The sequence below is a fragment of the Pristis pectinata genome, chromosome 3 (genome assembly GCF_009764475.1).
Source record: "Pristis pectinata isolate sPriPec2 chromosome 3, sPriPec2.1.pri, whole genome shotgun sequence".
In the NCBI taxonomy this organism is placed as follows: Eukaryota; Metazoa; Chordata; class Chondrichthyes; order Rhinopristiformes; family Pristidae; genus Pristis; species Pristis pectinata.
The window spans coordinates 68572884-68591064 of record NC_067407.1 but is presented as its reverse complement, the minus strand read 5'-3'; the positions used below and the strand labels follow the sequence as shown (position 1 = coordinate 68591064).

At 49.5% G+C, this 18181-nt stretch overlaps 1 protein-coding gene across 1 annotated transcript in view; it reads right to left on the bottom strand.

Moving 5' to 3' along the window:
* tnr (tenascin R (restrictin, janusin)) overlaps positions 1-17596 on the bottom strand; it is a 132077-nt gene extending 114481 nt beyond the window's left edge. Inside the window, 1 exon segment of the mRNA XM_052011204.1 lies at positions 17511-17596. The gene's annotated coding sequence lies outside the window, so the exon portion shown is untranslated.
* Positions 17597-18181: the final 585 nt, after the last annotated feature.

The following is an 18181-nucleotide window of genomic DNA, read 5'->3' as shown; positions in this document are numbered from 1 at the left end:
CTCAATATTTGCCAAGGTCCAAATTTGGCATGTCCCCTTTGCCCCTCACCAATTTTTATCAATGCACCTGTCCAGATGTATCATGGCTTGGTATGGCAACTGCTCTGCCCGTGACAGCAAGAAACTGCAGAGAGTTGTGGACATAGCTCAGCACATCACAGAAACCAGCCTCCTCTTCATGGACTTCTCATTCCCTTGGTAAAACAGCCAACATAATGAAAAACACCCTGGACGTTCTCTCTTCTCCCCTCTCCCATCAGGCAGGGGATACAAAAACCTGAAAGCACGTACCACCAGGCTCAAGGACAGCTTCTATCCTGCTGTTATAAGACTATTGAACAGCTCCCTATTGGTATTGGTTTATTATTGTCACTTGTACCAAGGTACAGTGAAAAACTTGCCTTGCATACCGATCATACAGGTTGATTCATTACACAGTGCAATTATATTAAGTTAGTGCAGAGTGCATTGAGGTAGCACAGGTAAAAACAATAACAGTATAGAGTAAAGTGTCACAGCTACAGAGAAAGTGCAGTGCAATAAGGTGCAAGGTCACAACAAGGTAGATCGTGAGGTCAGAGTCCATCTCATCGTATAAGGGAACCATTCAATAATCTTGTCACAGTGTCCTGGTGGTACGTGCCCCCAGGCTCCTGTATCTTCTACCTGATGGAAGAGGAGAGCACAATAAGGTGGTCTCTTGACCTCACAATCTGCTCGCTATGGCCTTGCACCTTATTGTCTGCCTGCGCTGCACTTTCTCTGTAACTTTAACACTTTATTCTGCATTCTGTTATTGTTTTCCCTTGTACTACCTCAATGCACTGTTGTAATGAAATAATCTGGATGGATAGCATGTAAAGCTAAGTTTTTCCACTGTGCCTCAGTACATGTGACAATAATAAACCAATTTACCAAACATTCTTGATGCATGTCCCTCACTAGACCTCCCAAAGTGTGCTCACACTTAGCAGGATGAAATTCCGTGTGCCGTTGCTCTGCCCAACTTTCCACTGATCAATATCACCCAGTAGCCTTTGACTATCTACTGATACCACCACCACCTTTGACATGACCACTGATTTTCATGTCATCTGCAAATTTACTAATCATAATTCCTGCATTCCTATCCAAATTGGTAACGTGTATCACAAACAACAAAGGTCCCAGCATGGATCCCTGTGATACACCACTGGTCACAGACCCAATCAGAAAAGCAATCCTCCACCACCACCCTCTGCTTCTGATCACCTAGAAGTAATGTTTGAAAATGTATAGAGTTTATGAGGTTTTATTGGTAGACTTTGGGTGGGTTGTCCTCCTTGGAGAGACTAGGATCAAAGGTCACAGTCTCAGCGAGGGTTAGGTAATTTTGGACTGAGAGTAAGAGAAGTCTTTGTGCAAAGTGTTATTAATGTATAGAGATTGTGATCCTCAGGCAGACCAGGTATTCTCAAAACAGAGGCAAATTTTTGGATAACAAGAGAATTAGAGGTTGAACTGAGGCAATGGGTCTGCCAAAATCTTAATGACTGGGCTTGATGGATTAATAGATGAATTCTGCTCTTCATTCTTATATATGGTGCACAGAGGGTTAAAAGGAACAATTTGCTCATGTCTGGCATGGTGCAGTCATGTGTGTCTCAGTGCACAACAGATAAAAGGGATCAATTCACTCCAGCCTGGTACCATGCAGCCGGTTGGCATCACAATGTCATCTCATGCTCATCTACAATACACAGAGGGTGACAGAAAACAATGCACTCCATCTGGTAGTGCACAGCATGAGTGCTTCAGTGTGCAAAACACAATCCAAGCAATCCACCAAAGCATTCGGCCACCTGAGTATGCAGCAAGATGTGTACAACAAGATGTGTGTCAAAGATCAGCAAGTGCTGTGACACAGTGGTGCAGTTAGTAGAGTTACTGCCTCACACCTCCAGGGATCCAGGTTCGATCCTAACCTCTGCTGCTGTCTGTGTGGAATTTGCATGTTATCCCTGTGACCACATGGGATCTCCCCCCCCCCCGTACTCTTGTTTCCTCCCACTTCCCAAAGGTAGGTTAATTGGCTGCTGTAAATTGTCCCCAGCGTGTATGTGAGGGGTAGAATCTCAGGGGAGTTGATGAAAATGTGGGGAGAATAAAATGAGATTAGTGGAGGATTAAGGGGCAGTTGAATGATTGGCACAGACTTTAAGGGCCAAAGGGCTTGTCTCTGTTGTGTCACTCTATTCTAAAGTTGATTCTGAATGATGGTTGCATTGAATAGTAAATTCACTGCCATTGATTAAGGAGATTAAAGGCAGAAAGTTGTTTGAAATGAGATCAACAAATGGAAGACAGAAAAATAAACTATGTGAAGCTAAGTCACTACTTTATAACATTATGGAAGTGACTCTGTGCACAGCCAGGTGTCACCACAGCAGAACACTGGACACTGCAGCAGCTGCTTTGGTGACAGTTTGGGCTTAATGAAAGCTCTCTCACCTTGGTCAGGTTATGGCTTCAAATCCCACTGGATACAACTCAAGTGTCATGCTGAGAGGGTGCTGTACTTTGGGAACATCAAAACTGAGAGTGTGCTGCATTTAGTATACAACACTGGCATGCCATCTCAGTTGGAGTTAACCACAGGGCTGAGACCAGAAATGGCAACATAGCAGATGTCCCTCACAAAAAGACATTAGTGAATCCCTTGTGATATTTGAAATCAACCCTCCATTTGAACTTGGAGCACCACACAAAGCACTGGAGGAACTCAACGGGTCAGGCAGCATCTGTGGAGGGAAATAAACAGTTGACATTTCAGGTCAAGACCCTTCATCTGGACTGAAATAGAGGGTTAAATAGCCAGTATAAAGCAGAGGGGAAGGGGTGGAGCAAGAACTGGCGGGTGATTGGTGGATCCAGATGAGGAGGAGTGATAGGCAGATGGAGGAGGGGAGAGTGGGAATAGCGACAGAGGCTGAGAGGTTATAGATGGAGGTGACAGAGGGCTGCAGATGGTGGAATTTGATAGGAAAGGAAGGTGGAGCATGGAATCAAGGGAGGGAGGTGGGGAGGGCAGATGGAGTGGGTGGACGGACCTGGGTGATGGGGGCTGGGTAGGTCAGGTGGAGAGAGAAAAGGGACAAAGGGGGAGCAGTTTACCTGAAATTGGAGAATTCAATGTTCATGCTACCAAGTTGTAGACCAGCCAGGTGTAATATGAGGTGCTGTTCCTCTGGTTTGCGTTTAGCCTCCCCCCGACAGTGGAGGGGGCCAAGGATAGACATGTCACAAGATCACAAGATCACAAGATCACAAGATAAGGGAGCAGAAGCAGGCCATTCGGCCCATCGAGTCTGCTCCAAGGAAAAGGGAAAAAGAAATGGGGTGGGAAAAAAAGAGAGAGAAAAAAAAAACTATTCTAATCCCATTTGCCAGCCTTATCCCCATATCCCTTGATACCCTGACTATTTAGATATCTGTCTATCTCCTCCTTGAACACCCCCACTGATCTGGCCTCCACTGCTGTGCGTGGCAAGGAGTTCCACAATTTCACCACCCTCTGGGTAAAGAAACTTCTCCTCATCTCTGTCTTGAAACTGTACCCTCTAATTCTAAGATTGTGCCCTCTGGTCCTGGACACGCCCACCAAGGGAAACAGCCTAGCCACATCTACTCTATCCTTACCTGTCAACATTTTAAATGTCGCTACGAGGTCCCCTCTCATCCTTCTGTACTCCAGCGAGTACAGTCCAAGAGCCGACAAACGCTCATCGTACTTAAGCCCTTTCATTCCTGGAATCATTCTCGTAAATCTCCTCTGAACCCTCTCCAACGTCAGCACATCCTTCCTAAGATGCGGGGCCCAAAACTGCGCACAGTATTCCAAATGAGGCCTCACTAGCGCCCCGTAGAGCCTCATCAACACTTCCTCACTTCCGTCGGTGTGGGAATGGGGAGGGGAATTAAAATGGCTGGCAACTGGGAGCTCCTGATGGCCATGTTGGACGGAGCAAAGGTGCTCGGTGAAATGGTTGCCCAGTTTGTGTCCAGACTTCTGCAGCTGGTGGGGAAATTTCTCTCCTCTCCCTGCTTCAATCTGAGGTTCCCACCTGCTTTAAGACCACTATCATCCTGGTACCTATGAAAAGCAAGGTAACGTGCCTTAATGACTACTGTCCTGTAGCTCTGACATCCACCATCATGAAGTGGCTGAGAGGGTGGTCATAGCACACATCAACAACCTCCCAGACAACCTTGACCAACTGCAATTTGCCCTCCGCTGAAAAAGGTCTACAGCGGATGCCATCTCCGTCAGCGGACACCATCTCCCTGGCCCTACACTCATCTCTGAAGCATCTGGAAAGACACCTATGTTAGAGTATTATTTATTGACTACAGCTCCGCCTTCAATACTATAATTCCAAGCAAACTCATCTCCAAACTCCTAGACCTGGGACTCAACACCTCCCTTTGCAACTGGATCCTTGACTTCCTGATCAACATACCACAACCAGCAAGGAAAGCTAGCAACACCTCCGCCATTATTATCCTCAACACTGGTGCCCCACAAGGCTGCATCCTAAGCCCCCTACTCTACTCCGTAAAACTAATGACTGCGTGGCCAAATTCTGCTCTAACTCCATTTACAAGTTTGCACCATAGTGGGCCGTATCTCAAAATAATGATTCGGAGCACAGGAAGGAGATAGAGAGCCTAGTGACATGGTGTCATGACAACAACCTTTCCCTCAATGTCAGCAAAACAAAAGAGCTGGTCATTGACTTCAGGAAGGGGGGCAGTGCACATGCTCCTGTCTACATCAATGGTGCTGAGGTCAAGAAGGTTGAGAGCTTCAAGTTCCTATCTGTAAACATCACCAATAGCCTTTCCTGGTCCAACCACATTGATGCCACAGCCAAGAAAGCTCACCAGTGCCTCTACTTCATAAGAGGCTAAAGAAATTTGGCATGTTCCCTTTGACCCTCGCCAATTTTTAATCAATGCACCATAGGAAGCATCCTATCCAGATGCATCACAGCTTGGTATGGCAACTGCCCTGCCAGTGACTGCAAGAAACTGCAGAGGGTCGTGGACACAGTCCAGCATGTTACAGAAAACAGCCTCCCCTCCATGGACTCTGTCTATACTTCTTTCTGCCTCAGTAAAGCAGCCAGCATAATCAAAGACCCCACCCACACCAGACATTCTCTTTTCTCACCCCCCATCAGAGAAGATACAAAAGCCTGAAAGCACGTACCACCAGGCTCAAGGACAGCTTCTGTCCCAGTTATAAGACTATTGAACAGTTCTCTGTACTCTGTTATTACAATGTACTGTTGTAATGAATTGATCTGTATGAACAGTATGCAAGACAAGTTTTTCACTGTACCTTAGTACATGTGACAATAATAAACCAATCTACCAGTCTCTTGTATCTCCATTTGAACTTGCCCAGTGAAGTATGTACTATGCACTATGCTCTCTTACACTCAAGCTTTGCTTGGTTTGAATAGAAACCCTCCAGAAATTTCCACAATATTGACTCCAGTCGTTATTAAGTTTTATGGCATTGGGTCAAAGAACAGCAAGGAAACCTTCTGTTCACCATTTCAGCTGAGGAATTGGCCCACCTCTATTTTGAACAACTGTTGGAAGCACTGGGAATAGCAGGAACACAGTATGAACTTTGGGTGGAGAGTGCACCATCTATCATCAAGAATGACTTCAGTCGCAACAGCACTGGGTGACCTGGGTCCCGGGGATATCAGCTGCCAGATAAGGAATCAACTGGATGAAAAAGTGTTACATGACTTCATCACAGATCCACAGGCTAGAAACTGGACTATTCTCGATGTGAAGCTTCAGAAGCTTTAACCCTGTACTGTGCAGTTAAGCCAGGCTGCTGCAGGTCAGATTAACCCCAACCCCTGATCTGGATCCTCAGCCCAGATCTGTTTCAGTCTCAACTACTGTATGAATAGCTACATGCAGTTTGACTCACAAACTGTTCTCTGTTCAAACGGCTGCAGGAGGCCAAGAGGAGGAATGCCCTCTGTACTGGGGGTGACAGGTGGGCCTCTGAGCAGCAGGTAGTGCTGCTGCCTCACAGCTCCAGAGACCCAGGTAAATTGATCCTAGCGTGTGGGTGAGTGGTGGGGGAATCAAAGGAGAGATAATGGGCATGTGAGAGAATAGGTAACAAGGACATTGGTAAGGAAATGTGAGCTATGGGACTGATCTGAGAGCCAGCATCAACTCCACGTGCTAAATATTATCCAGCTCTGTGGTAAGTAAACATTAGAAGGGGCTGCTGAAATGATTAACAGAAACGTGAACAGGTGGAGGGGGTGGGATTCAGAACCAGAACAGGTGGAGGACATGAGATGGCTCACAGACTTGGGGGGCGGGGGGGAGAAGAGGTGGTGGTGGTGGTGGTGGGGAACAGTGACGAGGGAGGGGGGGGGGTGATTTTCAGAATCTGCAGTCTTTTAATTTCCAACAAGAGCAAACTCCACACAGACAGCTGGAGGTCAGAATGAAAACCTAACTGATACAGCTGTACCTGTTACATAGAACAGCACAGGAACAGGCCCTTCAGCCCACGACATTGTGCTGAAGTAATTCAACTAGTAATTAATAGTGGGGAAAGGGGGAGGGCAGAGAGGAGCTGGGCGACGGCGGGGGGGGGCAGAGAGGAGCTGGGCGACGGCGGGGGGGGCAGAGAGGAGCTGGGCGACGGCGGGGGGGGCAGAGAGGAGCTGGGCGACGGCGGGGGGGCAGAGAGGAGCTGGGCGACGGCGGGGGGGGCAGAGAGGAGCTGGGCGACGGCGGGGGGGGGCAGAGAGGAGCTGGGCGACGGCGGGGGGGGCAGAGAGGAGCTGGGCGACGGCGGGGGGGGCAGAGAGGAGCTGGGCGACGGCGGGGGGGGCAGAGAGGAGCTGGGCGACGGCGGGGGGGGCAGAGAGGAGCTGGGCGACGGCGGGGGGGCAGAGAGGAGCTGGGCGACGGCGGGGGGGGCAGAGAGGAGCTGGGCGACGGCGGGGGGGGCAGAGAGGAGCTGGGCGACGGCGGGGGGGGGCAGAGAGGAGCTGGGCGACGGCGGGGGGGGGCAGAGAGGAGCTGGGCGACGGCGGGGGGGGCAGAGAGGAGCTGGGTGACGGGGGGGGCAGAGAGGAGCTGGGCGACGGGGGGGGGGCAGAGAGGAGCTGGGCGACGGGGGGGGCAGAGAGGAGCTGGGCGACGGGGGGGCAGAGAGGAGCTGGGCGACGGGGGGGCAGAGAGGAGCTGGGCGACGGGGGGGGCAGAGAGGAGCTGGGCGACGGGGGGGGCAGAGAGGAGCTGGGCGGCGGGGGGGGCAGAGAGGAGCTGGGCGACGGGGGGGGCAGAGAGGAGCTGGGCGACGGGGGGGGGCAGAGAGGAGCTGGGCGACGGGGGGGGGCAGAGAGGAGCTGGGCGACGGGGGGGGGCAGAGAGGAGCTGGGAGATGGGACTTGACCTTCTCGCAGGAGGAGGGATGTAGGGGATAGAATCTCTGGATTTCTCAAGGGATGGGGTATGTAGGGTGAGTAGGGGGAAAGTGTAGAGGGGCATTGAGAAAAAACATTCCTTCGGGTCTTAAAGGCAGAGGGCTTCAGACACAAGTCTTTGTATTTTAAAAATGGAAAATTTATTTACAAAGACAAACACAGGCACAGAATGGACGGGAATGGATGCACACTTGCGCACACACACACGCAAGTGATCATGAGACATGGGTGAAATCGCAACAGGGGTGAGATGCACACACACACACAATGAACTGGCTACAAGTGATCAAGGAATAAACAATACAATGTCTGAATACCTTAAATCTGGACAAACATTGGCTCCAATGCTCCCTGGGCTCTTTAACTAGCTACCCTGAAGTAGTGCACAGCTTACCTCAACATCCTCAGAGAGAGAAAGAGAGAACAAACCAGCACATGCAGCACTTTTTATAGTGCAGGAGAGCTGGGTGGAGCCAGCCTAGGTGCTTCAAAAATGTCCAATGGGCCACAGCCAGGCACAACAGGTATTTACATAGGCCCAATGGTCAAGGTGTGTACTAATGGTTGGGTGGAGCCAGACCTTTATTGACAGTGGTGTCGCTTTCGGCCATGTGCTCAATGGTGTCATCCCAGCCAGAGGGGTCAGTGTTGTCACAGTCACATGACAGCTATGACCTTTCACACTACATTCCACCCCTCAAAAGCTACACACGGCCATTCGATGGAAGAACTAGAACTAAACTAAGAAATATACATCAGGGTGCAGTACTAATGGAAGGCAGAAGTGGCTCTAATACTTTGACAAGCACAGCACAAAATACAGATAGCTATAACAATTAAAACAAGGGTAGTAGCCCAGTGGATGACCGTTGCCCACCATTCCCCCAGAGACCCAAATGGCCACCAGCTTCCCCATGAGCTGTCGTGCTGGAGGAGCTGATGCCTCGCTTTTTGAATTTTGGCCACCGAGTCCCTAATGCGCGCAGCCAGGTTGGTGGTGTTGCTGGATTTATCAGGGATAAAAAGTGCAGTACTCCTTACTGATCACTGCACACGTACCACCATCCGCAGCGAGAAGCTCATCCAGGGCCATCCAATTCTGCGGGGCTACCAGCCTGACGGCAGCCAACTCTGCTGCCATCCTCATTTTGTCAGCCAGCGTCTGGAGCACACTGGTCATTTGTATTACGTCACGGGACAGTCGGGCCGTGCAATACATGGGGAAGGCTATCATCCAGAACCCCTCTGCCTCCGTGATGGCCCTCCTGTCCCTGTGGCCACTGAATGCCAGGTGCTCTCCAAGTTCATTGAGAGCATGGATATAGGGCAGCACAAACACTGGAAAGCAGCAGCTGTACCAGCTTGTGGGGAGCCACAGGTAGGCACGGTAGCCTCAAATCCAGTGAGTCCCATTCAAATTCCAGGGAACCCCCAGCCTAGCAGGACCATCAGCAGTGGTCACTGAGGCACCTGGATTCCAGTTTCGCTCGCACTCACTGTGGCCAACTGAAAGGGTGGAACTGTGCTCATTCTGGAGTCTGCACCAGCATTCCCCAGGCTTGCCCAGTGGCTGTGGGATGACTCTGAGGGTCAGGACTCAGGTGGACGTCAAATTGGAGGGAGGGAAATACCAGTTCCTGAAACACCCACCCCACCGGGAATCGCTGGAAGGAATGTCCTGTAGTGGTGAGGGGAGTGGTGGGGAACTGCCATCTGGCCCCCCAAAAACCAATGTACTGAACCCGACAGGCGCAAAAAGTCTGTGTAAACAGTTCATTCGAAGATCATCCGGGGGATCTGTGTTAGTGGTAGAGCTTCACCAGCATGTGCTGGGGTTTGGACACAAGTCCCGCAGTCTGATTTATTGGAGGTGCTGGCAAATTCATAAGCAGCTCTGCACCCTTGGATCTTCTGCCAGAGGCTCCATTCAGCGACCGGCTCACTGGCGGAGACCTGCAATTCAAAAGGGACACCTGCCTGGTGGGGAGCAAGTGGCAGTGCTTGTTCCACAGCTTGCTTTGCTGCTTCAAAAGCAGCCTGTTGTTCGGGTCCCCATAAGAATGTGGCTTTTTTTTAAAACGAGAGGTTAAGCCATGGCAGATAGTGGGGCTATGAATATCTAAATCTACCACTGCATGCCAAGGCTTGTCTGGGCGCCCTGCAATGGCCTCAGTGATATCTTGACATCCCCCGGCATTCTGTACTGTCATCTACAGCTGACCTTGGAAGGAAGGGGAACAACAACTGGTTCACATTTGGCTGTCCCAACCACTACTGTAGCCCGTGTGACCCTGAACGTAAACTTGCCCCGGTTAGTATGGAGGGACTGTCCCTTTAAGACATTGATCCCAAGGATGCACTCAGGCGAGTTTGCTATCAGCACTGTTACGGGTCGAGGGGGTTGGTTCCCGATGGTAATGTGGACTGTGACCTCTTTTGCGGGCAAAAGGGAACCCCCCCAACCCAACCCCTCTATCTGCATCTGTGGCCCCGGTCCACACGGCAGGGTTACCCGGGATGATGGTGTGTTGGGCATTTGTGTCGATGAGTACCATCCACCTCTGTATGTTCCCCCTTCCCCAATGTACAGCAACGGGTATGTGGCCTCAGGTCTCCTGGGCAGGAGAGGGCCATGGAACAAATGTGCTGGGACCCCTGGCCTTCATCCTGTGGGGGGGGGGGGGGGTTCTGCCACCCTGTGAGTGAAGGTTCCTGCTGGCGGAGATGGGCTATTTCCTGTCTCAGCAGGTCCTTGAGCTCAGCCTTGAGGGCAGGAGAGACTGTTTCGAGTGGGGGAGGGATAGGGGCAGTGTTGTCAGGGGCAGCCCATGTATTTCAGAGGTTGGGCATGCCCCCTGTGTCAGGCTTGATCCCAGGGTGGTTGTGGGTTTTCCCCTGGCCAGATGTCCCCCCGCAATGCTCTTTCCAGAGCGTGTAAATGGTGGAGGTCAGAATCCCATCTGTCGCAGTCCACCCCTGCGCGCAGCAGGCCCAAGAATAGCCGTTTGCAAGTAAAATGGGGGGGGGGGGTTGTGTCTTCAGCCCGCATCTTTGCCCTATGGACCTGGGTGGGCTTCCCTCACTGCAAGAACTCTAGTCCTTCCAGGAGGGTGATGGTGCCCCGCGCTGTCTTCCCATTAGCTGGTCCCATGAGGGGCAGGACCACTGGCTTCAAATCGGGGCGTGTGGTGGTGACCAGGTATCCCGTTAGCACGCTGGTCACCCTGGTGTTTTCTAACAGCTTGTGACCACCGGGCCTCTCATAGATGCCAGTCACCAGCACCCATTCCCTGACGACCCCAGTGCCCTCACTGACTGTGCTCCACTGCGGTTGCCCGTATAAGTCCCATTCGAGGGTAGGGGAGGGTACCGGACCCTCACTGCGGTCACTACCCGATCCCACAGGATAGCGTTGTTCCCCGTCCCTCCATGTGGTGCCCGCAGGGCATTGTTAATGCTCTGTTGTTCAGACAAGCTCCCTAGGGCACTCGCTTCCTGGTGAGAGGCTCAAGTTGGGGGCCCCCTCATCCCACAGCCGGAGCAGCCACGTAGCCAGGTACTCACCCGGCCGCTGGCGGTACTGATCCGCTAGCTGGGTGAGATCCTTGATGGAGAAATCCTGGGTCTCCGTAGTCTCTGAGGGACCACAGGCCCCTTCCCCCTGCAGGGGCCTCATCCTGACTCCTCTCCCCTGGGACCACATGGTGATGGGTCAAGCATGCAGGAGTTCAGGTGGGTAGGGGGGAGGGTGGGTGTGATGGGACCCAGGCTCTTCTGGCACCCCCTCCTTATCAGTATCCATCCATATATCCTCATCCCCCAGCCATGTGTCCAGCTTGTCGCCACACTGGACCAGGGCTCGAATTTTTAATAGGTCAAGCTGCCAGCGCCTGCTGTAGCTGAATCAGCCTGCAGGCGACCTCAGTCCCTCTGGCCTCGAGGTCATTGGCTCAGGTCTGAGCAGTGTGGACTGCCTGCTGCAGCACACAGCAGCACTGCTGGAGCTCCTTTATCTCCATGTCTTTCTGGAGACATGTATTCTGCATCTGGCTAGTAATCCCAGCTTGGCATCTCAGGAGGGACGCAAGTAGCCAGAAGGCACCCCTTTGACTCCCTTTGGCCTTGGGGAACCCTGACTTCTGGAGGAAGGCAACTACATGGTGCCCCAGTTTCTCACCACGTGGATCTAACTGCTCAGCCCAGTCCACTGGCTTACTGTGGTCTGCCAGCATGCTGGCCAAGCTCCCAAATCCCTCTCTCTCATCAGTCCAACCAGGAATTCTCTCCTCAGTGCCTGCGCTAGCCTTCTTCCCTGTTCCAAAACATCCTCCCTGTTCCAAAACATCCTTTAAGACCCTGCTCACAGCACCAAATGTTGTGAAAAAAAGTTCTTTCGGGTCTTAAAGGCAGAGGGCTTCAGACACAAGTCTTTGTATTTTAAAAAGGGAAGATTTATTTACAAAGACAAACACAGGCACAGAATGGATGGGAACGGATGCACACTCGCACACACACACACACAGGTGATCACGAGACGTGGGGGAAATTGCAACAGGGTTCACACACACACACACACACACACACACACACACTGAACTGGTTACAAATGATCAAGGAATAAACAATACAATGTCTGAACACCTTGAATCTGGACAAACATTGGCTCTAATGCCCCCCAGAATCTTCAACTATCTACCCTGAAGTAGTGCACAGCTTACCTCAACATCCTCAGAGAGGGAAAGGGAGAGAGAGGGAGAGAGAATGAACCAGCACATGCAGCACTTTTTATAGTGCCGGAGAGCTGGGTGGAGCAAGCCTAGGTGATTCAAAAATGTCCAATGGGCCACAGCCAAGTACAACAGGCCCAGTGGTCAAGGTGTGTACTAATGGGTGGGTGGAGCCAGACCTTTATTGAGAGTGGTGTCGCTTTTGGCCATGTGCTCAATGGTGTCATCCCAGCCAGAGGGGTCAGTGTTGTCACAGTCACCTGACAGCCGACCTTTCACACTACGAGGGGAAGAGGGGGAAGGGGGAGAGAGGGGGAAGGGGGAGAGAGGGGGAAGGGGGAGAGAGGGGACAAAGGGGTGAGTGGGATGGGGAGAGAGAGGGAGAGTGGACAGGGGAGATGGGGACAGAGTGAGAAGGTGAGGAGCAATGGGAAGAAGGGGGTTGGGGAGAGGGAGGAGGTGGGAAGGGGAGAGAGGTGTTGAGGTCTGTTGTGGGGTGTTGAGGGGGAGGAGAAGGGCGTGAGGGGGAGATGGGCTAGACAGGCAGAGCAGTAGAAGGAGAGAGGTCAGGGGAATGGGTGATGGGGGACAGGGGAGGGTGGTAGTTGTGACTGGACCTTCTCACAGGAGGAGGGATGTAGGGGACAGAATCTCTGGACCTTCTCACGGGATGGGGTATGTAGGGGACAGAATCAAATAGGAAATCATGATGGACTTTCGTCTAAATCGATACCATGATGAAGTGCTGGAGTGTGTACCAGATGGGTTTTGACTATTCACTGAGATCCCAGTCAGGGAACAGGTGATCCTAGTTGAGTGCTCTGTAAGATAGGATTAGTTAACAGTCTTGTTGTCAGCAAGGAACAGAATTCTTCATTCAGATGGAGAATGAAGTATTTCAATCCAAAACCAGTGTCCTGAAATTTAGGCAGAAAACTACAAATGTCTGATGGGTGAACTGGCTGTGACTGGAGCCTTCACTGAAGGTACGGTAGCGGATAGACATTGGCTAACATTAAAGGAAAAGAAGTGTTAGGAAGAAGCTGCTGTAAGTTTAAGATATAGTAGCCATTAATACAAAGAAGAACCAGTCTTCATGAACTATTTCAAAATGTAAATTGGAAGCAGTAATCAGTTTGACATTAAAAGGACAGCTCTATAAACAAACAATACTGTCTACAGAGGAGGAGCTCATTCTTGAGACCTGGTTTGTAAATTTACACACATGTACCGACAATAGGGCAAGGTTAATTGGCCTGTATCACATCAGACATCCTCTGCCAAGATATTTTGCACCATTGTTACAGAGATGAAGGGAAGTTCCAGACTGATAATTTTGTCATTTATCACATCAAATATGGTCACAGACATATTTGCTCTGTCTGTCAATACCTGGGACTTTTTTCTACCTGGAGAGTCATTCCCCATACTATTAATTCTGAATGCCTGTGGTTTCTGTCCTCACACTTTTAGACCATCCACGTGAATTACTCTGTGCCTTGCCAGTCAAGCTGTGCTCCCACATGTAATACGATGGAATGATTAAACCTGAAATGTAAACTTTGCAATTGTAACTACTGAAATTATATTTTATCACCTGCTGTTATCTTTGTTTTTAAAAGTATAAAAATTCAATGAACTTTGAGTTTGGAGAGATTCTCCCAGGAGAGAGTCTTCCACCAGGTCTCCCCCGACTGTGTGCTTGTTCTGAGTAAATTCCTGTTACATCTACAGCTCTGTGTGGCTCATTCAGTCACCACGGAATGTAGGAACTATAACTTCCTGACTAAAGGAAAAGTGGCCTAACCTTGGCAAACAAAGTCACGGACAGTATTAGAATCAAAGAGGAGGCATATAATGTTGCCAAAAAATAGTAAACATGAGACTTGGGAGAAGTTCAGAATTCAGCAAAAAAGAACCAAGAGGAAAAATAAAGTATGAAGGTAAACTTACAAGAACATAAGTGAACAAATAGATCAGCATGTACATTATGGGACAAAGAGCTGTGCTGTACAACTCTATGACTCCAACATAAAAGTGAACTGCAAAATTTCTGCTTGTCAAATGAAAAAGGACAATGAAGTCAAAGGTCCCTCACAGTCAGAAACGGGGTGGGGGTTATAATGGAGCAAAGTAATGGCAGGGCAATTAAATAAATACTTTAGCTCTGTCTTCACACAAGGTCACAAATAAGAGCCCAATGAAAAGGAGGAATTAAAAGGAACTAATGTGACCAAAAGCCAATCAACCCCAGGGCTTGATAAGCTGAATCCCAGTGTGCTAAATGAGGTAGCCATGGAGATAGTGGATGCACTGGTTTCAATTCTATCGATTATGGAACAGTTGCTGCAGATCGGAAAGTGGTAAATGTGCCCACACACAAACAGGGACCAATTGACCTAAAATCAGTGGCAAGGAAAATGTTATTATAAGCACAGTGGGGCTGCTGGTAGAGCCGCTGCCTCATAGCTCCAGAGACCTGGGTTCAATCTTCACCTTGGCTGCTGTGTGTGTGGAGTTTGCACGTTCTCCCTGTGACCACATGTGTTTTTCCCGGGTGCTCCGGTTTCCTCCCACGTCCCAAAGACATGTGGGTCAGTAGGTTAATTGGCCACTGTATGTTCCCCCCACGTACAGGTGAGTGGTAGAATATGGGAAAAGTTGATGGAAATAAGGGGAGAATCAAATGGGATCGGTTTAAGGCTAGTGTAAGTGGGTTCTTCATGGTTAGTGCAGATTTAGTGGGCTGAAGGGCCTGTTTCTGGTGCCGTTCAAGTACAGCTATGTTTCTATGGGATTACAGAAAGTGAACCTATATTTCATCTGGAACCTGGAAAGACAAACACACTGGAGTGTTTTGAGGATTAACTGGTAGAACAGGTAAGGAGGGACAGTGGATGTGGTGTAATTGGATATTCAAAAGGCTTTTGATAAAGTCCCACATAAGAGGCTGGTGAGAAAATGAAGCAGGTCACATGGAGGTAGTCCACTGGCAGGGACTGATGACAGAGAGGTAACAGAGAGGAGGAATACATTGTTGGGGCGGTGGGTGGGGTATGTGCAGGAATTGGTGTTGAGACCAACTGTTCACAACATCAATTAATGGTTTGGAGGAAGGAACCACATGTTTTATTTGTAAATTTGCTGATGACATAAGTGGGTGGGATTGAATTGAGGTGGGCAAAAAGAGGCTTCTTGATAATTTAGAGAATTTGACTGAATGGGTAAATACATGGTAAATGTAGAATAATGTGGATAAGTCTGAAGTTATCCACTTGGTAGGAGAAACAGGAAGGCAAATCATTATTTAAATGGCGATAGGTTGGGAACTGTTGGTAAACAAAGGGATCTGCGGGTCCCTGTACACCAGTCACTGAGAGCTAACGTGTGGATGCAGCAAGCTTAGGAAGTCAAGTGGTACATTGACCTTTATTGCAAGAGGATTTGAGGTCAGGAGCAAGAATGTCCTACTCAGTTATACAGGGCCTTGTGTGCTCACACCTGGAGTAGTGTGTGCCAGATCGGTATTTACTTCTGACAATGAAGGGAGTGCAGCAAAGTTTACCAGACTGAGTCCTGGGATAGTGGGCCTGTTGGATGAAGAGAGAATGGGGCCTGTATTCTTCAGAGTTTTGAAGAGTGAGTGGGGATTTCATCATAACATCCTATGCTAAAAAAGCATGCTATGTTGGTGCCGGAAGCATGGTGACACTTGTGGGCTACCCCCAGAACACTCTATGAAAAAGACATATTTCACCATGTGTTTCAATGTACGTGACTAATAAAGATATCATCATCATCTTAAAACATCCAAAGCTCTGACAGGACAACAGCCTAGATCAGGCAATTCTTGAATCAGGGCTCACGCTCAGGATACGGCATGAGACATTGAGGACTGAGGTGAGGAGGCATGTTAACCTGCGGAATTCCCTCGCACAGAGGGTGTGAAGCTGTGGAATTCTCTCCCATAAGATAGCTGTGGAGGCCATGTCACTGAGTATATTTAAGGAGGGGGCAGGTCGATTTCTGGACACAAAAGGCATCGAGGAGTGTGTGGAGAGGTTGGAAAGTGACATGGAGACCAAGAAGTTGAATGGTGGAACAGGTTTGAATGGCTTCCTCTTGCTACCATTCTCTATGTATCTGAAAGTATGCCCTAGATGGGGCTACTGTCTCATAGCGATAGGGACAGCAGTTCAGTCCTGACCTCTAGTGCTGTCTGGGTGGAGTTTGCATGTTCTCCCTGTGACTGCATGGGTTTCCCCCAGTTTCCTCCCTGAACCCAAAGATGTGCAGGTTGGTAGATTAAATGGCCACTGTAGATTGCCACCAGTTGAGGTAAGTGGCAAAGGGAGGTTGATGGACCTGAGGCGTTCAGTGAAATAGGGAGGGGAGAATTGGGAACTGATGGCATGGTCCTGCTGTGAACCAGAAAGGAACCTGTGGGCTGAATGTGTTGAAATAAATGAGGAGGGGTGAAAGGGTCAGAGAACAAAGGAAGAGGAGAAATAGACAATGAGGTATGGCAGAAAGGGGAGAAAGAGGGATGTGGAGAAGGGATAGAAGGTTAAGCTGAGTAGAAAGAGAAGGAAGTGGTAAAGGATAGAAAGGAAGGTGGGGGATGCAAAGAGAGCATGAGCAGAGGGGAAATGAGGAAGGGTAGACGGAGAGAGGGGAAGACAGATAAAGAGGCAGGCATAAAAAAGTGAATGAGAAAATGAGTGGGTGGGTGAGAAGGGAAGATCGTGTAGAAAGAGGTGCGGGGAGAGATTGGTGGGAGAATGAGAGGAGGGAGTGGTGGAAATAGGACAAGTAGAAAACAGGGTTAAAGAGATGGTAGAAGGTGTATTTAGAGAAAGAGGAGGGTCTGACAGGGAGCTGAAAGTGGTGCGATAGAATAGGAGGGGGTATATAGAGGAAGGTATGTGGAGGAGGGGCGAGAGAGATAAAGCATGAAGGGTAGGGGAAAATGAAGGGTAGGAAGGAAGTGAGTGGGAGTGGAGTAAAGGAGGAATTGGAGAGGAGCACACTTAGGGGGCTAGCTGGACAAGATAGGTGAATGTGTGCCCAGGGAGTGCTGCTGCTTAGCTTAAATACAAATTTCACTGCTTTGAGCTGTCTACACAGAGCAACATAACACAATGTCAGCAGCTCGTACACACTGCAGTAATACTGAGAAATGGCCTGCTTAGATTTGGCAGCCACAGCTTACACACACACACAGACTGACACTGACTGAATGAAGAGAGTACTGTGTGCTTACCTTATTCGGCAGCTGATACCCTGCTGAGTGAGACTGGGTCAGAGTGAGTCCTTCAGCAGTGATCACCTCTCTCTCCTCTCCTGTCCTCTCAGCTGCCTGCTCAGCCCTGCCCCTAACTGAAAGCACAGCGTTGGTCACGCCAGTTGCACTGTCCCCTGCAATAGATGGCTTCACTCCATTCACATTCAGCCTCACATCTGCAATCCTCACATTTGCTCAGCTCCACAATCTGTGGCCTCTTTCCAGCAACGTCTCCATTTATTTCATTGATCTATTTACATAAACTAACACTTATATTTTATGTCACAGCATCAAGCTGAAAATCAGTCACAGGAAGCGATCAATATTTGGACCAAAATTTCAATATCTCTCACTTCATTAAAAATTCCTGTTTTTCTCTCATATTTAATTGTCCAATTCTTCTCTTTGTGGATTGCAAGAAGGCATCAGGATATAGAACATAGAACAGTACAGCACAGGAAAAGGTCCTTCGGCCCACGATGTTTTGCCAAACTAATTAAACTTGTAATTAAACATCAAACTAATCCCTTCTGCCTACACAATGTCCATATCCTTCCATTTCCTGCACATTCATGTGCATATCTAAGAGCCTCTTGAATGCTTCCACTACCACCCCTGGCAGTGCATTCCAGGCACCCACCACTCTGTTT